This window comes from Ursus americanus, chromosome 30 (assembly GCF_024610735.1).
Source record: "Ursus americanus isolate L20-20 chromosome 30, mUrsAme1.1.p, whole genome shotgun sequence".
Lineage (NCBI taxonomy): Eukaryota > Metazoa > Chordata > Mammalia > Carnivora > Ursidae > Ursus > Ursus americanus.
The window spans coordinates 418,449-441,097 of NC_142156.1; the positions used below are offsets into that span (position 1 = coordinate 418,449).

At 39.1% G+C, this 22,649-nt stretch overlaps 1 protein-coding gene and 1 pseudogene across 1 annotated transcript in view; both read left to right on the plus strand.

The window, feature by feature from the left end:
- LOC148107421 (zinc finger protein 280A-like) lies at positions 1-7,140 on the plus strand (annotated as a pseudogene).
- The window catches only part of LOC123786882 (zinc finger protein 280B), a 21,263-nt gene continuing 5,677 nt past the window's right edge, over positions 7,064-22,649 (plus strand). Inside the window, exons 1-2 of the mRNA XM_045789217.2 lie at positions 7,064-7,217; positions 8,020-8,080. The gene's annotated coding sequence lies outside the window, so the exon portion shown is untranslated. The remainder of the gene's footprint in view (positions 7,218-8,019; positions 8,081-22,649) is intronic.

The window sequence follows — 22,649 nt, forward strand, 5'->3', positions numbered from 1 at the left end:
ATGGCAGGTCTTTCCTTGTCATGTGAGGAAAGACAAGTGCCAGAACCACCAGAGAACAACACAGAATCCAAACACAGGAACAGGGAAAATGAAGATGCTGAGCTGATTTTCACAGGGGTAGCGCATGTAAATGAAGATGCAGAAATTCTCTTTATCAGAGCTATTTCAAATTCAAAACCAGTCATTTCAAACCTTTTGAGCAGAGTGACCCTGGAATGATATTCTGAAAGAAAAAAAGGCTACTGGAGTCAAGATCCTGCTTGTGCATTGTAGCCTGCAAACCTCGTGACCCATCGGGACTCAGTGGCCACCCCAATGCGAATGGAAAGTGATAGATCCTCCTATTATTTTTGAGCCCTCATCTAAACCTGATTATACAACGAGCTCACCACAAGTCATGCCTCACAGTACCTCAGATTTGCTGCTTGGAGCTGTACTTTCTTTAGGAGGCAAGGGTGGAAGTCCTCGAAATTCAGAGCAACTTCCCACTTCCAATATAAACAGTGGAAATCCCAAAAGACCTAAACTCAGTGATGGAATCCCAAGAGGACATTCCTCAGCTGTGGTCATTTCTCTCCTACAGGGAGCATGAGCACAACCTCAAAGGTATCCCATCCTCATTAACCCATGTTCAGAATGGAGCATTATTTTCTTGGGCTTAGGCAAATGACTGGACACATTTCAATCTTATGGATCTAGACACAAAAAATAAATTCAAAAGGCTGGAAAAAACAGACTTTTTGAGTCTAGCAAGTCAAAACCAGACTGTTGATCCTAAGAAAGAAAATCCGATCATGTTACTTCATGACTTTTACTATGGGCAGCGTAAAGGAGACAGGCAGCCAAAACAGAAGACTCACACAACCTTTAAATGCCTCAGCTGTTTGAAAGTTCTAAAGAATGTCAAGTTTATGAGCCATGTGAGGAGCCATTTGGAACTTGAGAAGCAGAAGGGTGACAGCTGGGAAATCCACACCACCTGCCAGCACTGCCACCCCGGACTTCCCACTCCCTTCCAGCCGCAATGTCACATTGGAAGTGTACACACTAGCCAGGAGCCCTCCGCTGTCGTTAAAGTTTGCGAATTTTCATTCAAAATGGACCACGTTTTCTTATAGCATGAGAAGGACAATCATAAGCCTGGCAAAATGCCGTGTGTGCCAGGTTTGCAATTACAGATTGTCAGCTTTTGCTGATGTGGAAACACATTCCAGAACATGCCCTGAAAACACTAAGACTTTGCTTTGTCCATTCTGTCTCAACATTTTCAGAGCTGTCAGAGTCTACATGAATCATTGTTGGAGGCACCAGAACAAGAGCCTTTCAGTGTTCCGAATGCCGGCTACGCTTTTTGACTTCAAAGGAGAAGACAGAGCAGGAAACCAAGAAGCATCGAGCTTGTAAAAAGCCAAAGTAATTGGAAGGGTTGCCTCCTGAAACAGAGGTTATGATTCAAACTGCAGTTCAACTAAGTTCAAGAGGTGCAGCATCGACTATTGTGAGCAACACTGATCTCTAGTTGTCACCTGTAAAATCTAAAAAGAGGATTGCCATGAACTCTAGGTATTCCAGTTGTTACCACGGCTAGCATCAAAGCTCAAGTTATGTTCTACCCACCTCTAGGGATACTGAAAGGCAGAACTGAGGCTAGGTCATCTGTACATCATGGCTGTAGAATGATAATAGTCAGTGATAGGTTTTACGGTGACAATTCTTCAGGTCCCTACTGTCAAGAAGTAGCTTAGAAGGCTTCCTCGTGCTCCTTCCCAGTCAACCTGTCCCTGAAAAGTAAACACTATTCTGACATCTACTACCATAGATTTTGTTTTTCTGTTTTTTAGCTTTAAGTAAATGGGATCACACAACAGATTTTTGTCTTTGTTTTTCTTTAAATAAGTGGGATGCATGCATTCTTGCTGTATGCAGGCTTAGGACGTTCTTTTTCATTGCTAGGTAGAATCTCATTGAATGAATGTGGTAGAGTTTTATATGTCCATTTTACTCCTGATGGACTTTGAGGCTGATTCTTTTGCTATTTCGAATAAAGCTGCAGTGAGTTCGTGCATGTCTTTTGGTAGACATATGTAGTCACTTCTCTAGAATATATGTATACTAATGAGACGTTCCAGAACTACATCGATTTAGTTTTTAGAGCAGATTCTGCCAAACACTTTGTCAGAGTGATTGAAATAATTTACATTTCCACCAACAATATTGAGAATTCCAGTGCAGCAGATACAATACTTGGTACTGTCAGTCCTTTCCATTAGTGCTGTTCTCTTGAAGTTGTAGTGCTATGACGTTGTTTTCATCTGCATTTCCCTGATGAGTAATGAATGGAGAATATTTTTTTATATGATCATTGGCCACTTGACTACCATCCTCTTCTTTTAAGTTCCTATTCAAGTTTTGCCCCCTCTCTTATTTATTTACTTACTTATTATTTTAGAGAAAGAAAAAGAGAGAGAGAAAGAGGGGGAGTGGGAGGGGCAGAGACAGAGGGAGAATCTCAAGCTGACTCTGCACTGAGCGCAGGACCCTGAGATCATGACCTTGAGCTGAAACCAAGAGTCAGATGCCCAACTGACTGCACCGCCCTGGTGCCCCTTCTTCTTCTTCTTCTTTTTTTTTTTTTTTTTTTTTTGACTATACTGTCAATTGGGAAGGGCATGGGGCACTGGAAATGTCCCACATCTTGACCTGGATGGTGGTTTCATGGGTGTGTATATGTGCATTAGGGTTGGTGCTTCATGGTGCATCATATTTAAGAAATTATTGTCTACCAAAGATGTAAATATATTCCTTCTAAGTTTTCTTTTTTTTTCTTTCTTTTTTTTTTTTAAAGATTTTTTATTTATTTACTCAAACAGAGATAGAGATAGCCAGCGATAGAGGGAACACAAGCAGGGGGAATGGGAGAGGAAGAAGCAGGCTCATAGTGGAGGAGTCTGATGTGGGGCTTGATCCCACAACGCCAGGATCACGCCCTGAGCCGAAGGCAGACGCTTAACCACTGTGCCACCCAGGCGCCCCTCCTTCTAAGTTTTCTAGAAGAAAACTTTACTCTTTAGCCTTTTTCATTTAGAGATTAGCATGTGAATCAGCAGACTGAGTAAGCAAGATAAACCCTCAGCAACATGGGTGAGCATTATCCAATCTAATCCATTGAGAGCCCTAAGAGAACAAAAGTGAAGGAAAAAAAAAATTCCTCTCTCCTTTCTTGAGATGGATCATCCATCTCTTCTGCCTTTGGACATCAGAGCTCCTGGTTCTCAAACCTTCAGACTGAGACTGAATTATGCCACTAGCATTCCTGGTTCTCTATCTTTCAGAAAGCATATGATGAGACTTCTTGGTCTCCACAATTGCATAAACCCCATCTCTCTCTCTTTTCATCCTTGGTTCCGTCTTTCTGGAGAATGCTGACTAATAAAAATATCTGGGAGATTAAGTTCTCCAGCGTTGTTGTTCAAAGTTGTCTTGGCTATTCAGGTTCTTTGTTGAATTGAAGTGGTTATAAAGGCCATACTTGTCTTGCTCTTAGACTCATATGCAATAGTTCATCATTAATCATGGTGTTAGCTGTAGGGCTGTTTGTAGCTACCCACTGACTTTGGGGGAATTGAGCTAGAAATCAATAACAGAAAGATAATTGAGGAAAAAAACCCAAAGTTCAAAAATTAAGCAATATAATTAAAAACAGGGCTGGGACTAGGGTGCAGGAGGCCAGGAGCCTAAAGTGCAAAATGCCATTCTTGCACTTTCACAAACCTCTTGCATACTGTTCTCTATGCTCATTATAAGATGGAGCTAAAGCAGTTAGAAGGAATTCATATTTAAACTGCATACATTTGAAAAGAAGAAGGGTTGGGGTGGGCAAAATGGGTGAAGGAGATCCAGACTTTTGAACTTCCAGTTATAAAATAAGCCACGGGGAGGTAATGTGCAGCATGGTGACTATAGTTGATAATACCATATTGCATAGTTGAAAGTTGCTAAGAGAGTAAATCTTAAAAGTTCTCATCATAGGGGCGCCTGGGTGTCTCAGTTGTTAAGCATCTGCCTTCGGCTCAGGGTCCTGGGACTGAGCCCTACATCGGGCTCCACACTTTGCTGGGAGCCTGCTTCTATCTCTCCCACTCCCCCTGCTTGTGTTCCCTCTCTCGCTGGCTGTCTCTCTCTCCGTGTCAAATAAATAAATAGAACCTTAAAAAAAAAGTTCTCATCACAAGAAAAAGAATTTGTAGTTATATTTGGTGATGGATGGATGTTCATCAGACTTATTGTGATCATTTCACAATATATACAAATATTCAAATATCAAATCATAATGTTGTACACCTGAGGCTAATATAATGTTTATGTCAATTGTCCCTCAGTGAAGAAGACGAGGGAAAAGAAGGAGTAGAAAGGTTGGAAAAATAATGATTTAAATCAGTGCTGTCAAGGGTGCCTGGGTGGCTCAGTTGGTTAAGTGTCTGCCTTCAGCTCACGTCATGATCCTGGGGTCCTGGGATCAAGTCCTGCATCGGGCTCCCTGCTCAGTGGAGAGTCCCCTTCTCCCTCTCCTTCTGCTGCTCTCTCTCTGTCAAATAAATAAATAAAACCTTAAAAAAAATAAATCAGTTCTGTCAATAGAAGCTTCTGCAGTGATGGAAATGTTCTATATCTGCTCTGTCCAATATGCTACATGTGACTACTGAGCCATTGAAATATAGCTAGTATGACTGAAGTACTGGATTTTTAGTTTATTTACTTTAGATTAATTTAAAATTAGATTCAAAGGCAGGGTAAACAAATTTTCCTTACAAATGAAGTCCAAATAATTTCTGTACTCTCAATAATTTGTGTATCTCATAGACATTCTCCCCTCAATGAGACTACATGTAGCCCCTTAGGGTGGGCTAGATTTAGTGACTTGCCTCCAAGGGCAGAATATGGAAAGGAGAAAAAAGTAACTGTACAGTGCAGAAATCAGTGGTAAGTCATACTGATAGCATGTATCCCTGGTGGGAAGTGATAAGGACATATCACTTCTGTGGTATAATTCTTTTTTTTTTATTATGGTATGTTAGTCACCATACAGTACATCATTAGTTTTTGATGTAGTGTTCCATGATTTATTGTTTGTGTATAATTCTAAAAACCTATGTCCCCAGTGTAACCATGAGGAAAACATCGAACCCATATTGAGACATTCTGCAAAATATCTGACACTTAAAGACTCCTTAAAATTGTCAAGGTCATGAAAAACAAGTAAAGTTTAACAAACTCATAGACCTAAGTAGGCTAAGGAGGCACTATGACTAAGTGTGGTGCAGTATCCTGTATGGGAATCTGCATCAGAAAAAGGACGTTGGTCAAAAAACTAGTGAAATTTGAATAAATGCCTGGAGCATGGTTAATAGTAACTTAATGAAGGATATTGAAGTAATTTTGAGGCCTAAAGGAGGGCATTTCCCAAATACACATTTTAGACATTGAAAATACTTTCTCTGTATCTATATCCTCTTCATTTTGCCTATGGTATGCTTCACTGAACAGAAATCCTCTAATGCAAAGGATCAAGAATATTTAGACTGTGTGATCTGACCATAATGGAACAAGATGAGAAATTCATAAAGGAATAGCTTTTTAAAATCCCACAGATTTGGAAAATAGGGGCGCCTGGGTGGCACAGCGGTTAAGCGTCTGCCTTCGGCTCAGGGCGTGATCCCAGCGTTGTGGGATCAAGCCCCACATCAGGCTCCTCTGCTATCAGTCTGCTTCTTCCTCTCCCACTCCCCCTGCTTGTGTTCCCTCTCTCGCTGGCTGTCTCTATCTCTGTCAAATGAATAAATAAATAAAATCTTTAAAAAAAATAAAACAAAATCCCACAGATTTGGAAAATAAATACCATATTACTACATAATGCTTGTGTTAAAAAGAGAATCATAGGGAAGACCTACTTGGATTTGAATGATAATGAACATATTATGAAGCAAAAATTGTAGGATACAGTTAAATTGTACTTAAGTAAATGAAGGTAAATTTGTAGCATTACATACAAAAGAAATAACCGGGAGTTTACAAATAAACCACCTAGGCATTTATCTCAAAAAATTATAAAGAGGATAACTTTGTATGGCGACAGATGGTAACTACACTTATCATGGTGATTACTGTGTAATGTATAGAATGTCATATCGCTACACTGTACACCTGAAACTAATATAACATGTCAACTACAATTAAAGAAAATTATATTGTAAAGAGGAACAACAGAACCTATAGAGATAATAAGATAGTAAAGAGTGGAAAATATAAATGAACTAGAGATGAAAATCACATTATAGATTAACAAACCCAAAAGCTGTCCTCTTCTTTTTTTTTCTTTTCAAAACATTACTAAAATAGACAGACTTCTGGAAGTAATAGCAATTAAGAAAATTTGTAAAGGGCCAGATATAAATATTTTAGACTTTTGAAAATGATTTCTGGCAATTAACCAACTGCTGTTTTAAGAGGAAAGCAGCCATAGACAATACCTAAAGGAATGGGTGTGTCTGTATTCCAATAAAACTTTAGTTATGGGCCCTGAAATTTAAATTTTACATAATTTTCATGTTACAAAATAATGTTCTCTTTGTGGCTTTTGCCAGACATTAGCAAATGTAAAGTTCATTCTGCAAACTATACAAAAATAAGTGCCAGGTTATTTTTATATAGCTTGACCAGATGCAACATCAAGAGTATGGGCATCAAGACCCAGGTGTGTGGTCAAGTTCTCTTAAACATGGGGCCAGCAGCTGGTGCTTATATGAAAAAGGGATAAACTCCAGGTCGGCAAAAGTATCCCCTGATGGATTGGGGATACTTGAACCCCGGTCAGCTCTGCAACCTTCACCTCCCAAGACTCTTCAAGGGACTGCCGGTCATTGCTGCGGCCCTCACCCCTCTCAGCCTGACCCCGCGCCCACGGATCGCCACCAGGGGCGCCAGAGCGCGCGCAGGCGCCGGACTGGCCTCGCCGCCAATCAGGTCGCAGAGCCCAGAGCCGCGCCGGCCTGGGGCCCGCACCTGGCAGCCAATCACAGATCTCAGCGGGCGCGCGTGCGGAGGCGGCGGCGTCGGCGGCGCCTGGGGCCTGAGGAGGCGTAGTCCCCTCGGGCTTCGCCTGGGGAGCGCCTTGGGGCGGTGCGCCTCCGGCCGCTTAGGGACTGCTGCGGACGGGGCCGGTAAGGACGGGGGCGTGGCGCGGCCCCAGTGCTCCCAGAGGGGCGAGGGGAGGGATTGCGCGGCCGTAGCCCCGCGGGCCACACCGCTCCTGGTCTCGCTCCACCCGAGCGGCCTGTGCCTGTTGCTGAGGCCTCCGAAGGGAGTGTCGGGTAAGCGGCCCCCGGCGGGTCCTGAGACCCCCTCAAGTACACCCCCTTCCCCGATCTCAGCGGGAGCCTTTCGGGCAGCGTCCCCTCCCCCACCCTGGCGGGCCGCCCCACCCCCAAGCCTGGGCCCAGCCTGGGCCTCCTGGAGAAGGGGCCTGCCCTGGCTCCTAATACCTTCCCCTCCCCCGGCCCGCTGGGGTCTCTTGTTAAACTGAAGGCGTTTAAATGTCCCCAGCCTGCCTCCTCCCTGTTCAGGACGTCTGTTGGCCCAGAGCCTTTAAGGCAACTCAGGCGTTTGTAAATTCATTTATTTGCTCCCTGTCCCCTACCTCAGCGCCTTGTTCATTTTTCTAGTTTGCTGTATCTCTGCCTGGACTCTATTTCAGACTCTTCCACCCTCATGACGTCCTCCTGACAGCCAGGACCCAGGGTGGTTTCCAGGCTTTGGGTTTGGGCAGTTGGCAGGCAGGGTGTTTTCTTTACTGAGCGAGGGTAGACAGGAGGAACAGGTGTGGGGGAAAGGAATCCAGCTCTCTTCTGGTAAAGTGTGAGATGCTTGATGAACGCCCAGATGGCAATATCAGGTAGGCAGTGTGATACAAAATATCCCTGTAACGTGTAAGTAACCCTCATCCTCCTCTACGGTTGCCTCAAGGATGTGACCTTCTCCTGCCTGGAATATCTCAAGTTCTTAGAAGTTTCAGTGCACACCTGAGGTAAGATGAGAGGTCTTTATAAGGACCGAGACGGTATCATTTTTCTTCAGTTTTCTCTTATTTTCTCCTGTATTAAAATACGACTATTTAGACAGTGTTTTCTGATTGTGTATGGCCTGAATATGTCTGATGAATTCAAGCCAATCACTGATTTCGGTGATTCCGGAGGTCTCTATATTGCTTCCTTAAAAACAGGGAGGGAGGGTGGCATTCTTTCACCTGCTCTCTTGAAAGGAAAAAGAAAATAAGAGGGTCATAGATTTTAAGCTATGTAAAACTGATTTCTTTTACAATGGTAGTAGGAGGCTAAAATGGGCTGATACACATACCTAAGAATTCAGCTAATGTATTAAAGTGGTTCATTCAGAATAAATGTGTATTGCTTAGACATGATTGCATAGGGTTAGTTTGTTCGTTTCTACAACCATTTCCTGACGGCTTTATTTCATGAAGTAATTGAATGTGACTGGATAGGGGAGGCCATATGAATTCATTTCATGCCAGTAGGCAAAACAATAAGAATGTTGTATGCCCAGTGACTTGTGTATGTAGCGCAGTGAGACCCATTACATAGTTATCTATTGCTGCGTAACACATTGTCTCAAACTTAATGACCTAAGAAATGTTTATTTCATTGTCATACTCTAGGATCTAGGACTGGCTTAGCTAGGTGATTCTGTCTCGGGGTATTTTATGAGGTTTAGTGAAGCTTTTGGCTGGATTGGCAGTCTCTGAAGACTTGAGTTTTGTTGGATGATCAATCTCTGAGCTTGTTCATTTGACCATTAGCACGGTTCTCAGTTCTTTACTCTGTGGGCCTCTCCATGGCGCTGCTCCTGTCATGGCAGCTGGCTTCCCTCAGAGTGAGTGATTCAAGAGAGAGCTTGCTCCCAAGATGAAATGCAGAGTCTTTTTCAGAAGTTACATACCATTACTTCTGTATTTGCTTAGTCACATAGGCTAACCCTATGATAGTGTGGGAGAGGACGACACAAGAGTGTGAATACTAGGAAGCAGGATTCATTTGGGGCCATCTTGGAGACTGACTAGCACACCCATTTATCCACCATTCCTGCTCTTCTCTATATTGTTCTATTATTATGAGTGAATTATTTGGCTCCAGGCTAAGGGCAAAACTTCCCCTTGTGTACTAAATCCAAGAAGTTTTTGTTTATTCAGGAATATTGTTCAAGCAAGTCTCCTCTTTGTCCTGGATTAAGTTTTCAGTTTCTCTGGATCATTCTCATCAGCAAACAGACTGATTGTATTGTCACCTGTCATTAAAAATCCATCTTTTAATTGCACGTCCCCCTTCTGCTTATTTTATTTCGTATTTGCTTTTGTTAGAGGAAAATTTCTCCAGAGTTGTCCATATTTGCTTCCTCCAGTTCTCCCATACTCCTTTAAATCCACTCTTGTCAAGATCACCAGTGAATTCCACAGTGCTTAACCCAGTGGTCAATTGTTACTCATTTCTTTTTAAGATCTTATTTATTTATGTGAGAGAAAGAGAGAGCGCAAGCACCGAGGGAGCATGAGAGCGAGAAGCGGACTCCCTGCTGAGCAGGGAGGCCATTGCGGCACTTGATCCCAGGACCCCAAGATCATGACCTGAGCCGAGGGAAGATGCTTAACCAACTGAGCCACCCAGGTGTCCTGAATTGTTAGTTATTAATTTATGTGACCTATTGCAGCATTTATCAGAGTAATTCATTTTCTCTTCCCTGAAGATAATTTTTCGTTTGGATTACAACATGCTTTTTCTCTATTCTCCTTCTCTATTCTCTTTTCTCTATTACTGCCTGCCCCCCCCCCCCCCCCCCCCCCCGCTTTGGCTCTGAGTAACTCTTCCTTCTTCATATCCTTTTCTGGTTTCTTCTCACGTTCCTGACCTCTAACCAATGGAACGCCCCAGGATTTGGATATCAGACCTCTTTCCCTATATGACCTCATCCAGTCTTGTGTTTTAAATAACATTACATGCCAAAGACTCCAAAATTTACGTACTTAGCCCAGGTCGTTCCCTGAGCACTGGTCTCATGTTTATTTGCTCAGCATCACCCCTTATATGTGTCATCCTCTTCTTCACATCCCAAATCCAATCTGTCAACAAATCTTGTGGACCTTCAAGGTTTTGATCTAAAATTTGACCACTTCTCAGTATCCCTGTCTTGTATTATAATAATCTTTTGTCCGTATTATTTCAGTAGCATCTTAACTTGCCTTCCTGCTTTGAGTTATTACCTTCTAAAGTCTTATTTCTTCACACAGCAGCCAGAGTGATCCTTTTGAAATGAAAGGTCATATCACTTCTCACTCAAAATTCCCAGTGACCAATATATCATACTCAGAGTAAAAACCAAACAACTTAGAATCGACTGCATTAACATACTACAACAAAATCATTCTTTGATCTCCTTTCCAGTTTCTCTCCTTTTCCATTGGCTTGCCTATGTTAGCCTTTTGACCAGTCCTTAAATTTGGTAAGCATGCTTCAGTCTCGGAGCCTTTGTATTTGTTCTTCCTTCTGCTGGAGAATTCTTCCCCAGATCTCCATAACCATGCCATACAAGTATCAGCCTGCCTCCATACTACCTGGCTCATTTCCTCCTTTATTTTCTCTATAGCATTTATAACCATTTGAAATTTTATATATATATATATATATATATATATACACACACACACACACATATAATAATATAAGATATTTTGTATGTTTTATATTATTTATGTATTGAAATATGTAATACGTGATACTATAACATTGTACATAATAACATTGTATGTGTGTATCTCTTTAAATGTATTTTCCAATTACCTCTATTGCAGTGTCACCTCCCTGAAGAAAGGGTCTTTGTTTCAATCACTACTATATCCCCAGTACCTAGACCAGTACCTGGCATATGGTAGGCTCACCAAATACTTCCTAATACTCAAATTCCTCACAAACACCCTCTTGATGCTTCTCCCTGCTCTTTTCTCTGTTAGGGGTTAGGGTTAGGAGACTGTCAAAACTGTACGGTTCTTTATCATTATGCTCCTGTGTCATTTGTTTGTTTCTCAGTCTTTTGTGGAAAGGGATATGTTCTAATTCTACTAATTTAATATGTTTTATAGTTGTAGTTCATCCAAAATAGTGACCATCAGAACATTACCAACCTTATATGTATGAACACCCATAGAACTTCTTATGATCTTTTCATAGAGTAACAATTTCTTCCTAATTTCCTTAAAAGAAAGGAAGGGAGGGAAGGGCGGGAGGGAAGGGAAGGAAGGGAGGGGAGCAAAGAGAGGGAGGGAAGAAGGAAGGGAGGGAGGGAGGGAGGGAGGAAATAAATTCCTGCCTCCTCCTTTTTTTGTACCCAGGAGTTCTAACACAGCATTAATATGTTAGGGTCAATTTGATATGAAAAAAATAATGACTTTCATCTTTTGGTTTCATAACAATTAAAAAATTTGGGTACAAGTTATTTTAAACTATCCTTTGTAAGTTCCTTATACTTGTCAACCACAGGTATTCTTAGGTGCATTCCTTATCTTTCCTTTAAATGTATAAATTAGTCATTTGAGTAACTCTGAATAGTAGAGTTCTGAGAGTTCAGCTTAAGCATTATTATTGTATACATTTGAAAAACAAAATATGGATACTTTGTGGAAGTCTTACCAGGATTTTTTTCGTTGGGAGCTTTCCAATAGCAGGAAGATATATGTTACATAGAGATTCATGACAGGGCACAAATAGTGTGCACAGAATATGCTCTCACCACTTTCACAACTTCAGATTCCTTACAAGTAGGTTGATTAACTTATCACCGAAATCATTTTTTTAATGGGGGAGGGAGAGAGAGAAAATAAGCACACATCCTGCTGAGCACAGAGCCCAACATGGGGCTTGATCTCACAACCCTGAGATCATGACCTGAGCTGAAATCAAGATTCAGACGCTTTACCGACTGAACCACCCAGATGCCCTGAAATCGGCGTATTTTTAAGAGTGAAAAGTGGCACTATTAAAAAATACACAGGGGCAGCAGGTCAAACTGGATTGTCCTGGTCAAATCAGGATATTTAGCAGTCCTAATGATAATTAAGTTGATGTTTCAAGACCTTAGTATCAGAGTGGTGTCCACTCTACAAGAAGATATCCATCCATCCCTAGGAACATATGCCTCCCACTACAAATTTATAAATTGACCATCTGATACTAGTTTAACTCTCTTTGTGGGCTAGATTAGTTTGCATTGTTACCATAATCCTAATCACCTAACTCTTGTTACGTGAATGGAGTCTGTTCAGGGGCTTTGAAAATTTAGTATCAGTTGTTGGGTTGGGGGGAGGGGTCACACCAGCCTATTGCTAGGCATTTTTTTTTCTTTAATTGAGATATAATTCACATACTATACATTTCACTCTGTAGAATGCAAAATTGAATGATTTTTAGTATATTCACAAAATTGCGCAATTTTTACCACTATCTAATTCCCGAACATTTCATTAACCCTAAAACCCTGTATTAGTTTCCTGTGGCTACTATAACAAATTACCACAATCTTGGTGGATTAAAAACAACAAAAATTTATTCCCTCTCAATTCTGGAGGCCAGAAGTTAGAAATCAGTATCACCTGGCCTAAATCAGGGTGTTGGCAGGGCCACGCCATCCGGGAGACTCTAGGGGAGAATGCATTGCTTGCCTCTTCCAGCTGGCATTCCTTGGCTCTGGCCATGTCACTCCAGTCTTATTACAATGCTTTCTCCTACTGTAAGTGTGAATACTTCTGCCTCTCTTCCTGAGGATACTTATGATGGCATTTTGGGCCCATTTATATAATCCAGGATAATCTCCCCATCTCAGGATTCTTAATCACATCTGCAAAGACCCTTTTCCCAAATCAGGTAACATATGTATGTTTCAGGGAGTAGGATCTAATATTTTTTGAGGTCATTATTCATCCTACTACATTTCCTCATTCTTCCCCCCACCCCACCCCAGCCCATGGCAGCCACTAATTTATTTCTGTCTCTGTGGATTTGCCTATTGTAGACATTTTATACAAGAGAAATCATATAATATGTGGCCTTTTTGTGTCTGGCTTTATTCACTTAGCATCTTTTCAGGGTTCATCCATGTCATGCATATACAGCAGTAGTTTCCTTGTTTTCATGGCTGAATAATGTTCCATTGTATGGCTATACCACAGTTTATCCATTCATCAGTTAATGGGCATTTGGATTGTTTGCACTTTGTGGCAATTATGAATAATGCTGCTATGAACATTGTTGAGCAAATTTTTACATGGACTTATGTTTTCAACTTTTTGGGATATGTACCTAGGAGTGAAATTGCTGGATCATATACCTCTACATTTAGTTTTTGAGGAGCTGCCAAACTGTTTTCCACAGAGGCTGACCATTTTACAACAGTTGCACTAGCAATATGAGGATTCTGATTTCTCCACATTCACTGGAACACTTTTTACCGTTACTCTTTTTGATTATAGTCAGCCCAGTGGATGCAAAGTGGTATCTCGTTGTGATTTTGATTTATATTTCCCTAATAACTAATGGTGTTGAGCAGCATTTCTTGTGCTTATTGTTTTGTATTATTTGTGTATCTTCTTTGGAGAAATGTCTATTCAAATTTTTTGCTCATTTTTTTTTGCGGTAAAAAATAGATAACATAAATTTTACCATCTTAGCCATTTTAGTGTTAAATGTATTAACATTGTTTTAAAATAGATCTCTAGAACTTCTCATTTTACAAAATTGAAACTCTGTATCCATTCCATTAAACAACAAAGTCCCTTTTTCCCTCTCTCCCTCCACCCTGGTATCCACCATTCTACTTTTTGTTTCTTTTCTGTTGCTTTGACTACTTTAGATACTTTGTATAAGTGTAATTAATATAGTATTTGTCTTTTTTGTGACTGGCTTTTTAAATTTAGCATAACGCATCCTCAGGATTCATGGATGTTGTAGTATGTGACAGGACTTCCTTCGTATACCTGGATATATCCCAATGTATGTGTATATATACATTTTAAAAATTCATTCATCAGTTGATGAACATTTGGGCTGCTTCCACCTTTTAGTTACCAGAATAGTGCTGCTGTGAACACGGGTGTGCAAGTATCTCTTTGAAATCCTATTTTCATTTCTTTTGGATATATACCCAGAAGTGGGATTGCTAGATCATATGGTAGTTCAGTTTTTAATGTTTTGGGGAGCCTCTGTTGCTTTGCATAGCAGTTACACCATTTTACATTCCAACCACAGCACCTAGGGATTCTAATTTCTTCACATCCTTACCAGCAGTTGTTATTTTCTGGTGTATTTATTTATTTTTATATATTTTGATAGTAGCCATCCTAAGGGGTGTGAGTGATATATCATTGTGGTTTTGATTCATAATTCTCTGATTACTATCATGTTGAACATCTTTTCATATACTTGGCCATTTGTTCTATCATTTTTGGAGAAATATTTTTTATTTAATAATAATATTTTTTATTATATTATATTAGTCACCATACAGTACATCCCTAGTTTTTGATGTAAAGTTCCATGATTCATTACTTGCGTATAACACCCAGTGCACCATGCAATACGTGCCCTCCTTACTACCCATCACCAGCCTATCCCACCCCCACCCCCACCCCAAAGCCCTCAGTTTGCTTCCCAGAGTCCATAGGCCTTTGGAGAAATTTCTATTTAATTCCCTTGCCCATTTTTTTTTTTAAGTTTTTATTTAAGCGATCTCTCCACCCAACATGGGGCTCGAACTCACGACCGTGAGATCAAGAGTCACATGCTCTTCAGACTGAGCCAGACATCCCCCTTAAATAGGGGTGTCTTTTTATTCTTCTGATATAAGAGGTCTTTATGTATTGTGGATAAACGTCCCTTATCACATATATGATTTACAAATATCTTCTCCCATTCCATGGGTTGTCCTTTTACTTTCATGATGGTATCCTTTGAAGGACAAAGTTTTTAATTTGATGAAGTCCTTCTTTATTAAATTTATTTAAATTTGATTAATTAACATATAGTGTATTACTGGTTTCAGAGATAGAGTTCAGTGATTTATCAGTCTTACATAAATATATATATATATATATATTATATATAATGCTCATTACATCCAGTGCCCTCCTTAATGCCTATCACTCAGTTACCCCATCCCCCACTCCCCTCCCCTCCAGCAACCCTCAGTTTGTTTCCTATGATTAAGAGTCTCTTATAGTTTGTCTTCTTCTCTGATTTGGTCTTTTTTTATTTTTCCCTCCCTCCCCCTATGCTTCTCTGTTTTATTTCTTAAATTCCACATATGAGTGAAATTGTATGATAATTGTCATTGATTGACTTATTTCGATTACCATAATACCCTCTAGTTCCATCCATGTCATTGCAAATGGCAAGATTTCATTTTTTGATGGCTGAGTAATATCCCATTGTGTGTGTGTGTATATATATATGTGTGTGTGTGTGTGTGTGTGTGTGTTTATACAATATATATACAATATATATACACATACACACACACATATATGTATAGACACACACACACACACCCCACATCTTTGTCCATTCACCTGTTGATGGGCATCTGGGCTCTTTCCATAGTTTGGCTGTTGTGGACATTGCTGCTCTAAACATTGGGGTGCAGGTGCCCCTTCAGATCACTACATTTGTATCTTTGGGGTAAATACCTAGTAGTGCAATTACTGGGTCATAGGGTAGCTCTAATTTCAACTTTTTGAGGAACCTCCATACTTTTTTCCAGAGTTGCTGTACCAGCTTGCATTCCACCAACAGTGTGAGAGGGTTCCCTTTGATGAAATCCTGTTTATTTTTCTTTTGTCATTATTCTTTTGGTACCTTGTCTAAAAAACCATTTACTTCTATTTTTTTTAAAAAAAGACTTACAGTTAGCTCTTACATTTAGTTCTACAATTGATTTTGAGGGTTTTTGTTAATATGCTGTGAGCAGGGGTCCAACTTCATTCTTTTGATGTGGAGGATGTTCAGTTGTTCCAGCATTTGTTGAAAAGACTTATCTGTTCCCCACTTAATTATTTTGCTATTCTTATGGAAAATCAATCAACCATTAGTGTATGGGTTTATTTTTGGACTCTGAATTGTATTTTATTGATCTGTGTTTCTGTCTTCATGGTAGTACCACACTCTTGATTACTGTAGCTTTGTAGTAAGTTTTGAAATCAATGTGAGATTTTCATTTCTTCTTTTTCAAGATTGTTTTGGCTGTTCTGAGTCTTTTGCATTTCCATATGAATTTTAATTTCTGTGAAAAAGCCAGCAGGGATTTTGATAGATCAGTATCAGGAATCTTGCCATCTTAACGATATTAAATCTTATCCATGAACATGGGATGTATGAATTTCCTTAGGTCTTTTTTAATTGCCTCAGCAAAGTAGTCAGTATAATTCAGCGTTTTCAGTATGAAAGTCTTACATTTTTTTGGGAAATTTATTCCTAAGTATTTTACCCTTTTTAATGCTAGTGTACATAGAATTGCTTATTTAATTTCATTTTCAGAGTGTTTGTTGCTAGTGTATAGAAATAGAGTTGATGTTTTATATTGATCTTATATTGTTTATAAGTTCTAATACTAATTCCTCAGGATTTTCTGTATACAAAATCATGTCCTCTCCAATATAGTTTTACTTCTTTTTTCTGGTCTGAATGCTTTTTTATTTATTTATTTTTTTCTTGCCTGATTGTCCTGGTTAAACAACCTCGAGTATAATGTTGAATCAGAATGGTAGAAGTGGACATCCTTGTGTTGTTCCTGGTCTTAGAGGAGAAGCTTTCAGTCTTTCTGCCATTAAGTGTAATGCTAGCTGTGGGTCTTTTACAGATGCCCTTTGTCTGAGAAAGTTCCCTTCTCCCAATTGTTGAGTGTGTTCCCCACCCTCCCCCCCGCAGAAGCTAGATTTTGTCCAGTGCTTTTTTTGTGGGCAGATGTGGGATTTTTGGTCCTTTATTCTATTAAAATGGTATAATGTTGATTGATTTTCATATAACGAACCAACTTTGCATTTCTTACATTAATCTCACTGGGTCATGGTGTATAGCCCTTTTTATATGTTATTAAATTGTGTTTGCTAGTATTTTGTTAAGGATTTTTGCCTCTATTCATAAGAGATATTGGTGTTTAGGTTTTTTTGTTTGTTTGTTTTTTGGCGTTGATATCTTTAATTTTGGTATAAATAGTACTGACCTCATAGAATGAGCTGGAAAGTTTTCTCTTCTAATTTTTGAAGAGTTGATGAAAGATTAGTGCTAATTCTTAGATTGTTTTGATAGAATTTACCAAGATAGTCATCTGATCTTGGATTTTTCTTTTGGAGTTTTTTTTTTTTTTTATTACTAACTTCATCTCTTTGCTTGTTTTGGATCTATTCATATTTTCTAGGTTTGTTTTTTCAGAGTCAGTTTGGTAGTTTGTGTCTTTTTAGGAATTTGTCCATTTCATCAGAGTTATCTTATTTTTCAAATAGAATTGTTCATAGTGTTTCCTTAATTTTTTTTTTTTTTTAATTAATTTCAGGGAGGCCTGGGTGGCACAGTTGGTTAAGTGTCTGCCTTTGGCTCAGGTCATATCTTGGCATCCTGGGATCCAGCTTGGGTTGGGCTCCCTGCTGCATGCTGCTTCCTCTCCCTCCGCCCCTCCCCCGCTCCTGGCACTCGCGCGCTCTCTCAAATAAATAAAATCTTAAAACACATTTTTAAAAAAAATTCTGTGGTTGGTAGTAATATCCCCTCTTTATTTAAAAAAAATAATGTATTGAGGGCGAAATTTGCATAACATAAATCAGTCATTTTAAAGTGAAAGATTCAGTGGCATTTGGAGCATTGTACATCTGCTGCTTCTATCTAGTTCCAAATATCTCAAACATTCCAAAGTAAAACTCTACCATTAAGCAGTTTCTCTCCATTTCTCCTCTCCCATCCCCTGGCAACTACTAATCTGTGTTTAGATTCTATGGCTTTATCTATTCTGGATATTTCCTGTAGATGAAATCATACAGTATGTGAACTTTTCTATCTGACTTCTTTCACTTTGCATGTTTTTAGGGTTTATTCAGGTTGTAGCAAGTATCAATACTTCATTCCACTTTTTAAAAAGTAAGTTAATTATTTTTATTGAGGTATAATTGGCATATAACATTATATTAGTTTTAGGTATAGGGCATGATGTGGTGTTTGTATAAATTGTGAAATGTTCACAGTAAATATAGTTAACATCTGTCACCATACGTAATTATTTTTTGTCTTATGATAAGAATTTTTAAGATCTACTCTCCTAGCAACTTCAGATATGCAATACAGTATTATTAACTATAGTCACCATGTTGTGCATTACAGCTCCATAACCTATTTATTTTATAACTGGAAGTTTGTACCTTTTGATCCCCTTCATCCACTTTACCCCTCTCCCTTGCCTCTGGCAGTCACCAGTCTATTCTCTCTATGAGCTTATTGTTGTTCTTTACAATTTCATGTATCAGTGAGGTCATGCAGTATTTGCCTTTCTGTTTGACTTATTTCACTTAGCATAATGCCCTCAGGTCCATCATATTGCTAATGGCAAGATTTCATATTTTTTATGGCCGAATAATATTCCATTGTTTGTATATACCACATTTTCTTTATCCACCCATCAGTGGACACTTAGGTTGTTTCTGTATTTTGGCTATTGTAAATAATGCAGCAGTGAACCTGGAGATGCCTTTATTCCCTTTATGGTTGAATAATATTCCAGTGTTTGTATATACCACAATTTGTTTACTCATCCATTGATGGATATTTGTATTATTTTCACCATTAAGTTCTTGTGAATCATGTCTATAAACATGCATGTACTTTACATGTACTTGTCTGAGTACCTGTTTTCAGTTGTATCAGGCAATACCTAGAAGTGGACTTGTGGAGTCATATGATAATTCAGTGTTTAACTTTTTGAGGAACTGCCATAATATTTTCCACAGAAATCCTCTGGTTTTTGCAAGCTTTTGGTTAATTTCTAGGATGAAAAAGCTTGATTTTGACAATTTTTGCTGTTGTTCTCTTTGCTTTTATGAGGGAGGGAATATTTGTAGTTTCTTATTTCAGCATTCACTTTGACCTTACCTTATTGCTGGCATTTAACAAATTAACATTGTCCTTTTTTTTTTTTTTTTTGGTCATCTTTTTTTGTGGTTCTCTGTAGCCCCTCTTTAAATCATTCACCATTCACCTGATACTTCCAAACCCTTTCGAAACACTTGGTCTTAGAGAAAGAACTTCCTTCTGAACTAATAGGCCACTTTTAGGTTGAACTGCCTCCCTGCTCATCTCTACTTTGTGGATTCTTCTAAGATCCTGCTCTTGGGAGGTGAGGAAGGGCAAGGGAGAATGGCTGAAAGTGACTGACCATAGTCATTCTCCTGAGGTTGAGGGTACAGGGTTCTCACATTTGCTGTAATAGTACACTTCAGTGGGTCCCGGACCTGAAGAAAATTGGCTGTTCCTCAAATCTGAACATTTCCTACTTCTTCCCTCAGCCCACTTTCCTTTGTTAAATTTTTGTAACTCCTAGATAATTGTTTTCCTTTCACAAATATTTAAGACTTATGTGCCAGGACTGCTCTAGGATTTGGGAGAAAACAATGAAAAAAACAGACAAAAACAAACAAAACAAACTAAAAAACGAAACAGAACTTTTCCAATGGAAAGAACTGACAGTCCAGTGGAGAAAGAAAGGTATATAATATAATGTTAGGTATATATATATATATACATAGAATATATATATATATGTGTGTGTGTGTGTGTGTGTGTATAAAATACATTCTTTGGTGATACAGAAGGTGATGTTATGAAATTAGGAAGAATATAATAGAGCAGGGTTATAGGATTGAATGTTGGGTAGGTAGGAGTGTTGTAGTTTTATTTTTTTATTTTTATTTATTTTTTTAAGAATTTATTTATTTATTTGAGAGGGAGAAAGTGAACACACAAGCAGGGGCAGGGGCAGGCAGAGGGAGAAGCAGTCTCCCTCCTGAACAGGGAGCCTGATGCAGGACTCGATCCCAAGATCCCGGGATCATGACCTGAGCCGAAGGCAGACTCTTTTTTTTTTTTTTTAGAAATTTTATTTATTTATTTGACAGAGAGAGAGACAGCAAGAGAGGGAACACAAGCAGGGGGAGTGGGAGAGGGAGAATCAGGCTTCCCCCTGAGCAGGGAGCCCAGTGCAGGGGTCCATCGCAGGACCCCGGGATCATGACCTGAGCCAAAGGCAGACTCATAAGTGACTGAGACACCCAGTCATCCCAGGAGTGTTGTAATTTTAGATCAGGTGATCAGAGCGAGTATATGGTAAAGGTAAGTTTGGACATGACTTAAAGGAGATAGACGTGTTAGCCGTGCAGATATCTGGGAGATAAGAATTTCAAGCAGAGCCTAAAGGGAACAACAGGGAAGCCACTGTGGCTGGATTGCTGGGCTTCAACATACGAATTTTGGAGGGACACAGTTTGGTCCATAGCATAACTTAAAATATATTCTCTGAAATTGGAGGAGTCATTTAACATGTAGGAATAGTAGAGTGATATAAATTACAGGGTGTTTTAAGATTCCTCTAGTGGGGTATGCAGTTGGTGGTAATTTGAAGGACAGAGAGACAAGACAATTTGGAGCCTAGTGCAGATGTATAAACATGAAGTAACCAGTGGACTCAAACGTAGAAATTGGGGGGAAGAGCTTTAGTAGGAATGGAAATGAAAGGTAGTTAGAATGACTAATGCTCTAAAAAGTTATTTAGAACCACTTACAAGTTTCTGTGAATAATTTGATGGAGGTTGGGGGAGGTTTGAACAGTTTTTATAAAATACGAGATTAGAATTGGATCCAGTGAGACTCTGATCCTTAGAGACTGAGCAATTAATAGCACCATCACCAGAAATGTAGACATGCATTAAGTTAATAACACAGAATAGGGAATAACACAGAACTAGAATTCAGGAATCACGAATTTTAGTGCTAACTCTGTCTCCAGACCTCACATGTAACTTCAGATGAATCATAAATTTTTCTAGGCTTTAAATGTCTATCCTCAGATAATTCTGATGCTTACATTAGTTGTCAAATTAGATTTTATTCTATTTTTAAAAAATTTTTTAACTCTAAGTTTTAAATTATATTCTGATTTTTATGATATCAGGGAGAATATTAATAATTTCAACTTAGGGGGCGCCTGGGTGGCTCAGTCATTAAGCGTCTGCCTTCGGCTCAGGGCGTGATCCCGGCGTTATGGGATCAAGCCCCACATCAGGCTCCCTGCTGGGAGCCCTGCTTGTGTTCCCTCTCTCGCTTGTGTTCCCTCTCTCGCTGGCTGTCTCTCTGTCAAATAAATAAATAAAATCTTTAAAAAAGGATAATAATTTCAACTTAGAATTATTTCTTGAGATGATATTAGAGCATCATGTGGAATTACCTAGAAGACAGTTACTAGAAATGTGGAAGGTGATACTCCGGAGGTTAGATTAGGGTAGAAGTTCTCCCATAGAACATTTTTGATTGCACATGTAGGGGATTTCTACTAGCGTCTCGTAAGTAGAGGTCAGGGATACTGCTACACATCCTAAATGCACGTGACAACTCCCACAACAGAGAGTTATCTGGTCCAGACATGTTAGTGGTGCTTATGTTGGGAAACAGTGGACTAAGTGGCATCATCCTGGAGTTAGATGATTGAAGTTGTTATATAGACAGACCAAACCAATTTCAATGACTCTAAAGAGCAGTGTTTTCAGATGTGCCTTATATATTTTCTTGCATTACATATCTCCTAATTATGTACTTGATCTTAGTTTTAAGAAGGTTGTAAATCACTATTCATGACACACTTGACTGTAGACTTCATGCATTCACCACTTTCTTCTTAGTACTTTGTTAGTGTCATACCAGTGTTGGGCAAGCAAAATATAGTTGCAGAACAAGTGATGAAAATAATAAATAATTTTTCTGCTTATTATTGTTTCTTTTTTGACTTACTTTGAAGTTGGTACACACATCTCAGGATTAAGTATCTATGTGTTCCAAAATTATATGTTGATGTACTAATTAAATTAATGGGAGGTACATGGCACATATTAGATGCCAGTTTAATTTTTATAGATGGAGTTTGAAAGGTCTACATTGGACTACAATGAGTTCTGACATTAAGTTTTCAGCAACTTGTGAGTTATCCGTAGTTTAAAGTACCTACATCTTGCTAGCCCAAAACCAGTGTTTTTCAAACCACGAGTAGTGAGCCATTGTTGAATCATAATTGATTTTGTAGGTCATGACCAATTTAAGAAAAATGAAATAGAAAATATTAGAATAAGCATCCCATGTAGTAAAGCAATTGTTATTTATATGTTTGTGTAGTGAGACTCCATACGCATTTTTTTTTTTTTACTATGGGTTGTGATAAAAAATGTTCTTAAAAAGCTAGAAGCTTTCAGTCCTTCATGGGCCTACAGAATATCTGACATGGACAAGGTTCTGAGAGTG